A 16,293-nucleotide genomic window follows, 5' to 3' on the forward strand; every position below is an offset into this window, starting at 1 on the left:
AACTTCCATTTTTTTTTTCCATCCGCAAAAGAGGGTAGTAATAGCACCTGCCTCATGGAATAGACATTAGGATGAAGTGAAATCATGTTTATGGAAAGCTCTCTGCTCAGTATTCAGCCTAGTGTGAGCGCTAAATAAATGATCACATCCGTTATTGTTTATGTTGTTAGATGGGGAAAATAAAACAGAATCCTCAGAAGTCTCCAGGAAGAAATTAGGTCTCCTGGCCAGGTAGATGGGACCAAGAAGAGACCCTAGGGCTTGCTGACTTACGGCAAAGAGAATCAAATCATTCTACTCCTGCGGTGGTTCTTGTAGTCCGTAGACACGCCTATTTTTATTTCTAACTCCCAACATGTCCTACTTCCCTGAAGTACTAGTTTTTTATGGTAAGCGTTTCATATAATTTTAACATTTTTCTGCATCTCATTTGCTAAGTTGTTTGTTTGTCTTTTCCATATTCCATCTTGTTTGCTTGCTCCTACTCAATCCTATTTCTACTAAGATTTGAGGATTGCAAAGCTTCTCTGAACTTGAATTTAAATGGTGCAAATAAGCTTACCATCCCATCCCTTTCTCTCCCAGCCATTGCCCTGTCCCTTCTTGTGGCCTAACAGCCCCCTACCCGCCTTCTGCCTTTCTCCCAAGAATGACTTGCTCCTTAAGATATCAGCTCTCACCTCCAGAGGTGAAAAGGACAGAGGCCTTTAATCAGTGGTATCTTTTTGTTTCCTATGGAATCAAAAACAAAACATCAAAACCACACTCCTTCAACAGGTAGTTGTAATCATAAGACAGATACAACTTGCAATTCAGACAAACACTGAAGCAAAAGCTCTTTGAGCCGGAGTGGTCCAAAGGGACACTGCCCGTCTTTCTCGTGGTTTTCTTCCACTTTCTCCTAAAGCTTGCTCTTTGCTGTCTTATGGGGTTCTGCCCGCTCACACCATTTTCAGAGGCTCAATGTTCTTAATCTGTGGACTGAGGTTACTAGCGCAAAAGCTTACCATGGAATCCATGGAAGATTTCAAGGGAAAGAGACCGTTTAAGACTATCTTAGGGGTTCCTGGGTGGTTCAGTCGGTTAAGAATCCAACTCTAGGTTTCAACTCAGGTCATGATCTCAGGGTCCTGAGACCAAGCCCCTACTCTGGCTCTGTGCTCAGCAGTGGTGGGGGTGGGGCGGGTGTTGTCTGCTTGCGGATTCTCTCTCCCTCTCCCTCCTCCTCTGCCCCTCCCCCATACACATGCATACATACATGTACACATTCTCTCTCTAAAATAAATAAATAAAAATAAAATATTTTTTTTAAAGTATCTTAAAGGGGTGTGTGTCTGTCTGTCTATCTGTGTGTGTGTTTATGTGTTCATGTGTATAAGCAGATGCATTTTCTGGGAAAAGGATCATATCTATTAGTAAAATCCCAAAGACCTCTCCAAAATTACTCAAAATTTGCAGGACTTTAATGGTTTATTTAAATACTTAATGCCGGAGCGCCTGGGTGGCTCAGTCATTAAGCATCTGCCTTCAGCTCAGGCCATGATCCCAGGGTCCTGGGATCGAGCCCCAGGTCGGGCTCCCTGCTCAGCGGGGAGTCTGCTTCTCCCTCTCGCACTCCCCTTGCTGGTGTTCCCTCTCTTGCTGTGTCTCTCTCTGTCAAAATAAATTAATAAAATCTTAATAAATAAATAAATAAATAAATAATGCCACTTTTTTCTGTTTTGTTCCTGCTTCTCTCATTGAACTTTTATCTTTTTTTTTAAAGATTTTATTTATTTATTTGACAGAGAGAGAGAGAGAGAGAGAGCAGGAACACAAGTAGGGGGAGTGGGAGAGGGAGAAGCAGACTCCCCGCTGAGCAGGGAGCCCGACGTGGGGCTCGATCCCAGGACCCTGGGATCATGACCTGAGCCAAAGGCAGATGCTTAATGACTGAGCCACCCAGGCGCCCCTCAAGTCAGCGTTTTACTTGGTAAACATGTCTGAGACCATGCATCCCTGGCTGCTAAGCACCATGGCGGACAGGGCTAGAAAGGTAACAGCTTTATTTTGAGCAGGGGGCAAAGACAAGGAACTTTTATCTTTCTATATCTTATATCTTTATATACTAATAACTCTTTCCAGGCATTGCAGATCTCAAAGCAGAAATATTTCTCCCTTATTCACTATCATTTGAGAGGATTACCTCCCAGTTTGGGCCTAGGTAATAGACATTTCAATTAAAATGACGGTTTCAAACAATGAGGATGCATGCATTCTAGACAATGACGATTTTGTCTAAGCGTGCTGCTAATGTAAAGGTTTAAATCAAGAAACGCCAGGGATCATTCATTTTGGCCCTTGCTGTCTAGGAGCTTATAATATAACAGGAAGGCAGATAGAGTAACAAAAAGAAAGCACCACAACACCACTGTCACAGCAATGCAGACTCATATATATGGGGAATTAGGGGGGGAAACTGATAAGCTTTTTGTTTTTTCTTAATTTTATTTTTTTTTATTGTTATGTTAGTCACCATACATTACATCACTAGTTTTTGATGTAGTGTTGCATGATTCATTGTTTGCATATAACATCCAGTGCTCCATGCAGTACGTGCCCTCTTTAATCTTTCTGGGAGAGTTAGGATAGACCTATTGATATAGGTGATGTTCAAATGTATCTTGAGGGGCACCTGGCTGGCTCAGTAGAGCATGCGACTCTTGATCTCGGGGTCATAAGTTCAAGCCCCACGTTGGGTGTAGAGACTACTTAAATAAAGTCTTTAAAAAAAATGTATCTTGAAAGGACTTGGGGAATTTTTATAAGGAGAACAAGTGGGAATGAGCATTTTTGGCAGGAATGGGAAGAATGGTTAGTTTGGCTATATGTGGGGCCTGAGGGAAATGAGTAGGTGTGGTGGGATCTGTGACTGGTAGGGGGTGTTGGAATTAGGTGAACCATCCCAGGTGAATGTCTTAGGATTTCAGGTAGAATCATGTGTGTGTTTGTGTCCTTATAAATACGCAGATCTAAAGAAAATGTACTTCTTTTCAGTTGCCAAGAACTTCCAGGGTGTGAGAGATGAGGAGGTTTAAATCAAGATTTAAAGGTTTAAATCAAGAAACGCCAGAGCAGACAGAAACTACTTGGGAACCGAGTGATCCAGCATCTGAGCTGTAGAAAGCCTCAGGTCTGAGGGAGAGCTAGGGGGACGGTTCCCTGAGCCCTGAAAAAAGACCCAAATCTGTCAGAAGGGAGAGAAGACAAAGCTATTATAAACACCATTTAATGCTATGAGCACTTTAAAAGACATCAATGAATATAGAGCCTTAAACACTTCTCAGTTTGCTTATTTAAACTGGGAACTTTCAGCTTATTTTATCAAGAAGTATCTTGGGTTTTGTGAAGAGCATTGTGCAGAGTGCACACAGTTTAGGTCATGCAATTATGTTCCAAATGAAACTCTATTATTCACTTGTAAAGGTCAGAAGTAAAATGACTATTTTTGAAAAGGTGACTTTCACATAATTCTTTTGCATTTTAACAGCATGTTCGTGGACACTTTATTCTGAGCACATCTTTAGTGCCTTGGCCAACAGGCCTACATAATATTTTCACTGATAAACACATTACTGATGGCAGAGCCTATAGACCAAAGAATGCAAGACTAAACATTGTAAAGTTGTTTGTAAGTTATGGCTCTCTGTGAAAGAACCAGACATTTGTATCCTTTGCCTAAGGCTGCTTAGAGACAGTTCAGCTGTCAAATAAAGTTACTAAATGGGCTTTTAATTTACTGTATGTATCAGAACCTGAGGATAATGTTGCAAGTATCTGAGAATTGGCTTGTGGAAGAAGCTAAATTTGGCTGTTATCACCTTAAAGGGGCCATATTTGATTCATTGTTTTAGTTTGCAGAACTTAAGTGTTTTTAAGGAGGTGCTGAGATAATATATTTGAATTAAATATGGTGAGGAGAGTTAAGTATGGAAAAGATCTTTGGTCTGAAAATGGCTTTTATTCAGATAAAATGACTTATGCCTTTTTTCCATGGGGGGAAAAAAAACAAAGACAATGTATAGACTGTTGTTTTGTTTTTGTTTTGTTTTGTTTTCTCCGCCAAGTCATATCTACTAGCTATCTTTCTTGATGACACAGGCCTTGTTTCTTCCCATTGTTGCCCTTGATGATTTTGTCTAAGCGTGCTGCTAATGTAAAGGTTTAAATCAAGAAACGCCAGGGATTTGCAGGCAAGAAGATGCATAATAATGTATTACAGGTACAGTCACAGAGCATAGGATTTGCTAGAAGTGAGGGGAGGTTTGTGAAGAAGCATCCACCTGAAAATTGCTCTCCTCTTACCAATGCCTATGGCAGTCTGTAAAAATCACGACCAATAGAACCACAGAGAGAAGAGCCCCTGCCTGAGTCCTCCCCAGAGGGTGCATTTGCAGATGGGAATAAGCAGACGATGAGCCTCTCAGAGTCTAGCCCTGCAGGACTCTGGACATACTGGATATAGACTTTTTCCAGAAAAACTGAACTGTGTTAGTAATAGCTGAGAAGTATTTCTCCATAGTTGATATACTATCCCTAACACAAGGATGTGATACATTCAGGGCAGGCCAATTCGGGACACAGAAGAAGAGAAGCAGACAATAAAGATCATAAGTTTAGGACAGACGAAGCTCTGGGCAGAACCTTCCTCCAAGCCTTTCTCCTTGAGGACCAGGAATATCTTGTGTGCGTACTTGTTTGAACCTCACTTAGGTAGATTTATCTATAGGCTATAGATATTTGCTTGGGTAGTGGGTTGAAGAGAAGATCTTAACCACCCATGGTGGAATTTCTGTTAAAGAGAAAAGTGTCTTTCTTTAGGGAAATCATTTGTGCAGTGAATCGGGGTTAGAGATGAGAGCATGGAGGCAAATGAAGAGATGGGGAGTGGTTGTTCATTAGGAATGAACAAGGGTCTGGGGAGCAGGGAGACAAAAGGAGAGGAGAAACAGAGATGTGGTTGAAGGGGACACATGCCAAATAACATTTCAGAATAGGTACTCCTAATGCTCAATTAGAAATTTTATGTTGCACAGGACACATCTCGTCCTGGCTCACGAAGAAAGTTGATGCAGTCAGCTGGGTACCCCAAGGCTTGGTATAGTTGCTAAGACAGCTCTTTTTTTTTGGCCATCGGAGCCATATGCAAATAATAGAAGAATAAAAATATGTGTAAGTGTCTGACATCTGTTATTCACCCCTTTAAGCATAGTTTTAAGATGTTAAAATGTTAATCAGAACGTTAATGTATGTATCGTGTCTAGGGCCTTTGCAGAATTAAACAATAGTTAAAAGTTGTTTGCAACTGTGCTTTTCTATTTATTTTCATTTTTTGAGAACCCACTTGAAATTTTGTCTAGACTATTTAAAAAGTAATTTTACCTGGGGGTTTAAAGTATCTTCATCCTACCTCTTATATGGTAAGTTATGATTGTTATTATTTAAAAGGCAATTTATTATTCCAACTTGACAAATTGTCATAACCAATTAACTTCGGATGCTGGTACTCTACTGTGATTTCTAAAGCCTTACATATCCTTTGCATATACATTGTTAGCTAAGAACATTTTGTCCAGAAATTTTACCAGTTTGCAGTTTCATTCTTTCCAAAGATTTCTCTATGAAATCACAACTTAAACTTTTATCTGGGGACTACTTATCTAAAAACAGCGTTATTTTAAATTGTGGAGAAACTTAGTCACATAAAATTGTAGGATATGATATAGTTCAAGATATTACCGCTTTTCCTAACAAACAGTATCAGCAGCGCTATCGCCCTGTATGTTAGAAGAACCCTAGTTGCTCGTTTAGAAACACTTTTCTCTAAAGACACAAATGCTATCAATGATAGTTCAAAAGGATGTTATGCAGTTGGTGTGTGGCATCTGATGGCTGAACACTTTTTAAAAATGACATGAGTCTAACAAATAAAAATAATCCAAATAGTCATTTTTTAAATGGAATTAAATCAGTGCATGGTGGTTTGAGCATACACACACACACACACACGCACACACACACTTTTAATTCTCTCTTCTTAGTCCAATCTTGAATTACTTGAACATGTTTGTCTTGTATCTCTGCCAACCTTAGTCCCATTTCTCCAGCATTCTGCTCAGCAGTAGTCCTATATTATCATGAGGTTGTCACCAATACTAATTTAGAATTTACTTTGAATTCACAAAGTTTCCCAGCTCTCGACACGTAAAGAAAATGTATATATGTGAAAAAAATTAAGTTCCTCTTCAATGCTTATAGGGAAATTGTTTACTTAAAATGCTTATTTCTTGAATTATCATTCCTTGATGCTATTTGTGCAATTCCATAGCTTTCGATTTTTGTTGGAGCAGAATGCATAAGAAAAGAGCTGTTAAAAACATTAATATTTTATTGCCATGGCTAACGTACATCAGAATCTTGAAAACCAGTCATTTGACCTATCAGATGACATCCGAAGGTAAATTAACTATGGAAGTCAGGAAAACCGTCTTTCGGACAGTTTGTTTGTGGTAAACAGTGATGGTGCAGACGTGCCCTTCGATGATACTGTAGTCCTGGCCCAGAATCCCTTATAGCAGGAACCGTGATACAGGCTAGCTGCTTCCAAGTGTTCTGCAAGGCTACAAAGAAAAAAAATATGAGCTAGAATTCTAAAATTTTGGCTCAAGGCGTGGTCAGCGGATCAGGATTATTTTAGAATAATTTCTCTTTTATTACCACCGGAGTGTCATAGCTAAAATAAGACCGGAGGCTTGCCAATGATTAAGGAACTTGAACTTCAAGCCTTCCCGGATCACATGTCCGTGGCTGGGAAGGAGGACACCACGACGGGGATTGGAAAGGGAGCATTTGTATCTTTGTGGATGATGCTGAGCATGGCTGTCCCCAAGGGGCCTCCTTTGCCAGCACAGTAGCCCCTCCTTCCTTGTCTGGGAAGCTGGTTCTGCCTCACCTGGAAACCTGCAAAGGTGAAGCTGCCTCCCCCTCCTGGCCGACAGGACACTTTCTATCTCTCGCTTTTCCAAACCTACAGTTAGGTCCCAGCACGCCGTAGGGGACAAATCCAAAGCGTGACTTGAGAGGAGAGAGCTGACATAAAAAGATTTGCAAGACTTTGGCAATTCCTGTAATCAGAAACCCGAGGGGTAGGTAAGCATGGGGATTGATACCAATGGTCGCAGACAGGGAGGAAAGAACCTGATTTGGGGAGGCACTCATTCTCCCAGCAGCTGGGCATGTTGGCTGTGGAAAACTCACATCTGAGTCCCTCCCTTGGAGTTGATCTCTGCTGAAGGGACTTCTTGGAGCAGCCTGCATCCAAGGACTGGTCAGCTCAGGGACACATAGACCTTGCCCCTTTCTTAATTCAGGGGAGTCCAGCCTCGCTCTTAAGTGCCTGTGGGGTGGGCCGAGGCCTCTGCGGCCCGCACCTTACAGTTCAGCGTTTCCCTCAGCTCAGTCCTGCTTCTGTTGCTCCCTCACAATGTTATTCTGAGACCCCTGCCCTAGAAGCTTCCTGCGTGCAAATCTGCAGCTTAGAATCTGGGTGGTTCTAGGAGAAGTAGACCTGAGACAGTTGCTGCTAGGGCTAATCCACAGAAACAGACACTACAATGAAATATTGGACCTGAATCCTGGGCTGCTGGCTGGCAGGAAAAACCCTACCTCCCCTCACAGGGAGAGGTTGGCGAGCCCCTGGCTGATTAAGGTATTGCAATTGTGAAGTCTCACTGGCAGTGAATTGTTACGGATTTTGGTGAAGGAAATGCACTTGTGGGTGCAAGATCTCAAAAGTTTCAGAGATTCAGGGAAAAATAATTATCATAAAGGCTGTGGAATGGGATGGCTGTTGCTAGTGGCCACTGATACATTAGTGAAAGACAAAGAACAGCTGAGGGTGATTAATCACCACGTAAAGGCAAAGTGTGAGTCAGCAGGTGTTCTTGAAAGCCTGTGAGGCAACTCAACCTTCTGTTACCGTGAGGCAGGGAAAGCTAAGGATCAGACTCAGGACTTCACTGGAAGAGAAGCAAAGCTGTAGACAAGCAATGTGGAAATCCCACCGCCAGCAAGTCTGTCTCTCAAAGTCTGGGCTACCACAGGGCAAGTATGGGGCCGTGAGAACGGGTCTTCGGTGTACTGAAGCACCTTAGATCTCTGAACTGTCTGAGTCTGCAGGAGTGACCCACTCCCCATGAGGGGCTAGCACTCTGCCCTTGTTCTGATGATGACACTCAGGCCTCTGCCTCGGGAGATGAAAAGCACCCCATTTAGGATATAACCCCACCTCTGCTACTGGCAACCAGATCAATCGCTAGAGTTGAGTCACAACCTAACCTGGCCAGAAGGTTCCAGGCCTACTAAGGGAGGAAGGCCAGTGTACCTTGAAGAAGCTATGGGACTTAGCCCACACATACCAACGGGAGCTGGGGGGACCATGGATTGGACCAGATCCTAAGGGTGCTGGGTCAGAGGAATAGAATGTAAAGTTGGGGAAGAGGTAGTTTTTCACTATGGGACTTGGGAGTTAACACCCTGATGGGGACCTGGGAGACGGTGCCAAGGTGTTCTGAAGACAGCTCTCGGAAGCTTGGAAAGAGTAACGGCCCCCACGGCGTGAAGTGGAAATGTGAGAACAGCCGAGACCGACGGTGGAAAAAGACGCGACACAGGCTGAAGGTGAGTGTCCTCGGTTGTTATATCATGTAAGAGCAGAAAACACCGGCTTGATTGAACTTGTAAAGCAAAAACAAAACTTGTGCTGTGTTCTGTGAATTCCCGGGCAGATGTCGTCCACCGTCAGTGACTTGAGCCCTCACATTCGGAGCTGTCCTTATTGGTATACGGTGAATAGGCTGTTTTTCTTGCTGTTGGTTTTTCAGCACGTGTGTGTCCTGAGAAAGAGAGCGTGGCAGGGCCTGTGTGTTCCAACTCAGATCCCATTCTGTACAGCTCTCCTTGCTCGGGGAAGGGGCTTTCCCTCTGTCGCAAATTGTATGCATCTCCCGTGTGGTGGATGGGTCGAGTGGGGGGCTGGGCAGAGTCTCAGGCTGCAAACCGTCATGGATGGTGGATGGATAGGCAGTGGGCTGAGCACTGGCATCAGTTCTGCCCGGGCTCAGGCCCAGACCAGAGTCTCCCTGGCTTTCTCGATCCACTGTCCTGCATCATTTTTCTAATCCTGGGGAGCAGTAAACCTGTCTGCAAGCGTTCGTCGGAAGCTCTCAGCTCCTATGAGGCCGGAGTGTTGCTAGAGAGTTGAGTATCGTAGCTTTCTTTTTAGGCTCTGCATAGGTGACTTGTGTCTGCCTCTGAGCATTTGGGGGACAAAGGAAACCCTCAGGGTGTAAGTGAACACATTCAGTATTTGGGAGGAAAGATGCAAACTGTTACTTCAGAATATTATTGCACTGTGTCACAAAACTGTATTGTTTGTGGTGTGTGAAGTGACAGAAAATAGTTGGAGAACTGCTGAAATGCGTAACATTGACTATTCAGGATATATTTCAGTCAAGTCGGAAAATTGGTCTGCTTTGAAAATTTGTGGGTTCTTGTAAGTTCCACTGGGACAAGTTACATACGTTTCCACTCATTTATTTACCAAGCTGAAGAGCACCTGCAGACTTGGAAATTTATCTTAGGACCCTAATTTCTTCCCATATTTACCAAGACTAACTCACATTAAATCACCCAACAAAACCCGAAAAAGCATCAATAACATTTGCTCCCTTACACAATTTGCTTTTCATTAAAGACTACATGAAGAGGAGAAACTCGGTTATTTTGAGATGAAAAGTTAGATTAGGTGGAACTCTGCACATTTGCCAGCCATCTGGTTCAGTCACAAACACCCCAGGGATCCTGAACATATTTGAAACGGAAAAGAACTTGAACTTGAATGACTTTTAAATTGGGACATAAAATGTGGCAACCCAGACTATGTATAGATCCTTAGCAAGGACTAATGGATACATCTATATTGAGCCTTATGCTCCACCATGTTGTTTTTCCTTCAGAGAGAACTAAAAGGATGCCGACACTTGTGAATATTGAATTAAAAACTCTTTCCCTAAAATTAAACCATGCCTGCAAAATAGATTTTAAATTAATGCATTAACTACCCAAACTGCATTTACCTCTGCTAAGGGACCTCAGACTTGACCACCACAGGCCCAGACAACAGGTATCTCAGGATTATCATTTGATGATATCTCAAAACTTTCATGCATATAGTTGACAGTGAACAATTTCAAGACCGTTGACTCTAATTTTAAATCCCAGAGGGAGGATTTTTGGTCAATGAAAGAAAGCTTCACTTGCTACAGGAGGATTTGCTAAACCAGGAAAAAATATTTTCAGTTCAAATGTCACTCATCTTATATTTTAAGAAACTTCAACCAGTTCAGCCCATGAGAAAATTGTCAGAGCACATGGATGCATAAATTTTACATTGTATTTGATTTTACCACTCAGTAACTATAAAAACATATTTGTTAAGAATTTTGGTAATCTTTTTTGAAAAATACGTTGTCAAGGACAAAATCATTGTGTCTATTAGAAATATGGGTACAACTTACAGGGCTCAAGTTTTGACTGTTGGGCACGAACTGTTGAGGTCTTAAGCTGATCATCACCAGATTGGAGATAACTTGTTTTGTACAGAGCTTGGCATATGGTAGACTAAAGGGTAATCATTATAAGCATCCAGGCTTGGGCCTTTGGACAAAATTGCCGTTTGATATACTGAGCTTGCAAAGGAAATCACAAATGGTGATGATGATGATGATGATGATGATGATGATGATGATGATGAAAAATAAAGCATTTCTTGATCATGTAGTAATGCCAGAATATAACATTTATTGAACATTTAGAAGTGCTTACACACATTAGCTGATTTCATTAACAAATAATCTTAAGCAATGGGATAAATACTGAGGTTAGTTTATTTCTTTCATAATCGAAGACACTCCTCAAAGGATGGCAGCAGATAAAAGATTAGGGTTGGGTAAAATATCCTGGGGCTTCTCGGAGACCGTCAACCCTGACTGAGCCCCAGAGTGCTGGCTGGTTGAGGGAGGAACATCCCCATCCAGCTCTGGTGGACATTAAGGCAGGGGCTTGGTTGTGGCCATCTAGCAGATGTCACGAAGGTCCACTGGGGAACGTGACAGTTCCTTGAGTTCCCCTTCTACTCAGATCTGCCACCTTGTAATAAAAAACTAGGCAGTTCTCAGAAAGGCGCTACTGCCTATCTTGGGGATGTAGGGAAATGTGTGGTGCGTTTTGAGTTGTTATAATTGGAAGGGAGTAATCTCTGGCAATGCGTGTCCTGAGAAGGGAGAGATGTTAAGTGGCAGTGGGGAGGAGTGTATGGAATTAAATATGGAATGTTTTCTCCAGTTTTTTTTCCAAAATTGTTAGGCTCCAAGGCACCAACACTGTGGCGCTTTACTTTGTTAAATAATTTTTGTAGAACATATCTTGGCTGTGGAAACTCAAGAAGCAGTTTTACTAGGCATGTGATTGATTGATTGATTACAGATAGTTGAGGTCATAAAGACAACAGACTTTTAAAAATTGATATTTTTGATTATTTGCATAGAAGTGAAGAACTTTCATAGCCTCAGATCAATACTGTATACTTGTAAATGTTTTTTTGAAGGCTTCTATATGTGACGAGTCATTAAATATTTATATTTCAAATAGGAGTAAGCTTTAATTATATTTGCAGTGTTTTATTTATCCTTGTATTATTTCAAACAAGATTGGAGGGAGTTTATTTACATTATGTGTCAAAATGGACTTGTGCAGGCAAGCTTGAGCTGGTAAGAGGCATGCCTTTCTCCAGACCAGTTGCCCCCTGATTAGCTTTCTTCCACGGACTCTCTCAAACATAGGCCGCCGTCCCTAGACACTGTTAAGGTGGTTCAGTATTTCTGTTTCCAAAGTACATCCCAAACAGTGTTCTCCCACCAAACCCTCCAAACCCTGATGCCTCAACTTCCCTCCACGGAGGCATTAATATGGAGTCAGCTCTCAATGAATCTGTCAGGTTTTGGTGGCTTCCTGTATCTTTTTGGTAGGAACTAACTGCTGTTACGTAGTCAATGCACCTTTCTAATTAATGTTTATTCTTTTTAATCCAGCCAGGTAATTGGTTATCATTCTTGTCTTTAAAACTTAGAATTATTCTTGCCGCTAGAGAGGATACAGAATAGAACTTCATTCTTTCTTTTGCATGGGAAGTATTCCGATAGGAAGTCTTCATGTCTTTAGCCCCCAATCTTGCCTTGGTTTTGTCTAAAACTAGGGATGGAAGGGGTAGGCCTTTACCCCCTCTGCCAATGCCAGACCATTGGCTTCTGTGCTCTGCACAAACCATAGAATTAAGGAAGCTGAAGGTGACCGCTAAAGGACATTTCATGCTGATTTATCATTGAACCGCATTGTTCCTGCCTTACATTTGCCTCAGAGTGTTGTAGCAGACTCAAGTAGCTAAACCAGACCCATAAGCCAACTAGGAAAACACTTATAGTTTTATTAATGGCATCGTGTATACATTTTATAATTTGTAGAATTGATTAATCTATTAATTTATCTAGTATTCAAATAAAATCTATAATGATCTAATTTTTATTAAAAATTATGACCTATTCACATGCATAATGGAAAACATGATCCAGTAAAACAAAATTTAACAGAGATTCCCCACCGCCCCAGGTAATTTGGATTATGAGTGATCTTCATTTTTTGGGTGCTTATCTGTATTTTCTGGTATTTTTGCTATAAATATGTATTATTTTGTGATAAAAACATTAATTTTCAATTTACATGTATAGCAGTATGCTAGCCTTTGCTGTAAAGTATTATTAAAGTAATATATTGTCTGTGCTTTCGGAAACTTATAATGTAGCATATTGACCAAGAGATTATGCAAATAAAAATTTAAATAATTATATATTAAAGAGTTACATAGTAAAAAAATGAACAATAAAGATACTTCAAGGTAGTAGGTAAGGATGAGTGATAATGAACTTTATACTTTCAAATAATCTCATTTCGTTATGAGAGAAAAGAAGTTGTAATGTTGTTATTGTGATCCCTTTTTTCAGATGAGGAAACTGAGGCCTGTTTCTCTATTTGACTTGTGAATCTATGTATAGATTCTCATGTGAGAAGAGCTAATACTTACAGACTGCTTCCTATGTGCTAGAGCTGTTTTATCATTTGCCATGAGGTTAAGTATGGTGCGGTGGCTAGGAGGGCAACTCTTTGAACCGTCTGCTTTACTTTAAATTTTTACTTTGCTACTTCTAAGAAGCTCTGTGATTTGGGCAAGTCATTTAACCTCTCTGGGCCTTTATTTTCTCCTTGTAAAAATGTGGGTAATAATATATATATTATAGGGTTACGTGGATTAAATAAACTGTATACGTAAAGTACTTTTCATATAGTGTGGTATATTGTGTAAGCTACTACCAAAATATATTAACTCAATCAAATTTTATAATCCTATGAGGCAGGAGTTCATGAGATCATTAATACTAATATCTCCACTTTTAGATGGGGGGAGACCAAAGCCAAGAAATATTATATGATTTTTCCCAGAATCAGTAGGTGGCAGAACTAGATTCAGACTGCAGCACCCTCACTCTGGTGTCTATGCTCAGCGACCCTGTGGAACTCTGTCTTCAGATTATTCATAGCCCCATAGCTTTCATTTGATGAGTGAATTAGTGATAAAGTACTAAGGAATGCATGCCATGGAATAAGCATGTTTTTGGAAAATGGCAATATTTCTATATTTTAATGTGAACTCTTAAGAGTTTTAGAAAGTAGACAGTTGTCTCTGGTACTTGACAAGCTATTTTTAATAAACCATATGTCCTTACTCAGGGCAGGGGCGGAATTCTTCTCTCCTTAATTTCCTTTCTCTCTCTTAATCTTCGTGTCTCCTCCATCCCTGTACCCCCGACCTCTTTTCTCTCTCACTGGCATTATGTTGGCTTTCTTTCTTTCTTTTTTTTTTTTTTTTTTTAAATCTGAGTGTCCATGTTTGTAAAGTAAGTAAAGTTCGTGGTAGACATTCGTCTTTTTTTCCTGAGATAAAACTGAACTGGAATCTCAAAAGCCATTGACTTCAGCATGGAGTTTCTTGTCCCCAAAATGTTCTCCACAGTTATTTTATAGTCCTTGACTATCAGTACTTTAGGTAGGTTAGAGTTTGATTTCAGGATAACATGTAAATGGCTTCAAGTCGTTTTTATAGGAGTGACAATAATAGGGCAGGCAGGCCGAAAAATAGCTTATTAGATACACATTTGCTGACATGATGGGAACCATCACTAGAAGGAAAAACAAGTCAAATGAATTAAATATTTATATTTGAAGACTATTCTAAGTTCAGTAAATTCAAACGAATTATACTGGTTTAAAAATCATTTTTAATTGTGAGCTATAAATATCAGTTGAATCATACATTAATCAAATGGCTTTGGTTTTTCATCTTAAATCGGTTAAGACTGATGGTTCTCAGGGGCACCTGGGTGGCCCAGTCGGTTGGGCATCCATCTCGTGGTTTCAGCTCAGAAGTGGGATCAGGCTGGCATCTGGCTCCGTGCTTAGTGCAGGGTCTGCTTGGGACTCTCTCTCCCCTTCTCTCTGCCCCTCCCCCCTGCTTTCTCTCTCCCTCTCTCTCTCACACACACACACTCTCTCTCAAATAAATAAATAAATCTTTAACAAAGATAAAAGAAAAAAAAAGGCAGGTGGTTCTCAACCCTGGCTGCATATTAGAATTGACTGGGGTTGAGAGGGTGGTTTAAGAATTTCCAAAGTCCAGAGAGCACGCTTCACCATGATCTGCTGGGGAGAGATGCAGATCTCAGTGTTTTTCTAAAATTCCCCCAGGTGATTGCAATACGCTGAATACAACTGTTTTAACAGACCACTAAATTTTCATGTATATTGAACTTAAAGGTTGGCTTTTAAAAACATTATTTCTTTTTTTTAAAAAACATTTTTTAAATTTTATTATTTATTTATTTGAGAGAGAGAGAGCACAAGCAGGGGGAGAGGCAGAGGGACAAGCAGACTCACCACTGAGCACAGAGCTGGATGCGGGACTTGATTCCAGGACCCTGGGATTATGACCTGAGCCAAAGTCAGACACTTAACTGGCTGAGCCACCCAGGTGCCCCTAAAAACATTATTTCTTTCAGAACAATAGAACTTGCTTCTCAGCCATTTGAAATTTGGCTCTCATCACAGGATTAAGTATCTTCCCATGGAATAAGGATATTCAGTTTGGCAGAACTCAAACACAGGAAGAACCACAAAGGACTTTATCTTTTCTCTGGGCTCATGGCAATCATTACACGGGAATATGTTTATTTATCAGAATAATAAATGAGTGGTTCTGCAAGCTCCATTTTAGATTCACATGCAAGATTCCCAGCATCTTCAAAGAAGAGCCTTTCAAAGACTCTAAAACCTCAAACTCAATCGCTTTTTATCTTTTTCTGCTCTCTACATATATGAGTTTTGGCAGGCAGAATTTTTATTGATCAAAATCAGAAGGAGAAACACTTTAAAACAAACAAATTTTAAAAACCCAGATATTTTAAGCAGGATGAAGAGCTGATGATTAGGGCCCTTAGAAAAAAGATGGCAATAAAATACTCCTAGAATTCTTTTGCCATCCAAGAATCATATTTGTTGTTAAAGCCAGTAGTTTTTCATTGTTAGGTACTGGGGAATCTGAGCTTTCTCTCCACCATGGGAGTATTTCCCTAAGTAAACAGAGCTCAGCCTGTAGTCAGACACAAACTAAATAAAGAGCCATCTTTTAATAGCTGAAGCCCGTGATGCTGAACAGCCCCAGTGGACAGAGATAAGCTGAGAAAGAAAATTGGTTGATTTCAAGAAAGACATGGAATCACCCTCTGGGCTGACCCAAGTTGTTTCAGATGATGAGTGGCTGTGGAGGTGACAAACTTTATTGGCTGGAAAGAAATATAGAGAAAATAAATAAGCTTTGTTTGCTTCTTAGTGAAAAAAAAAAGTGTGCGTAGTGAATTTCCTCCCTAAGCTTGGGTTGCGTAGCCTGCTGACAGTTTCCTAAATAGATCATCTACAGAGAAGCAAAGACTATAGAGATGTCTAAAGCTGCACGTCTAAGTAATTTTAAATAGAGAGCCCAAGAAATCGAGACACGAAAGGAAAAGATCCTTTTCTTACACTTTTGTATCA

Source organism: Neomonachus schauinslandi, chromosome 7 (assembly GCF_002201575.2).
Source record: "Neomonachus schauinslandi chromosome 7, ASM220157v2, whole genome shotgun sequence".
Lineage (NCBI taxonomy): Eukaryota > Metazoa > Chordata > Mammalia > Carnivora > Phocidae > Neomonachus > Neomonachus schauinslandi.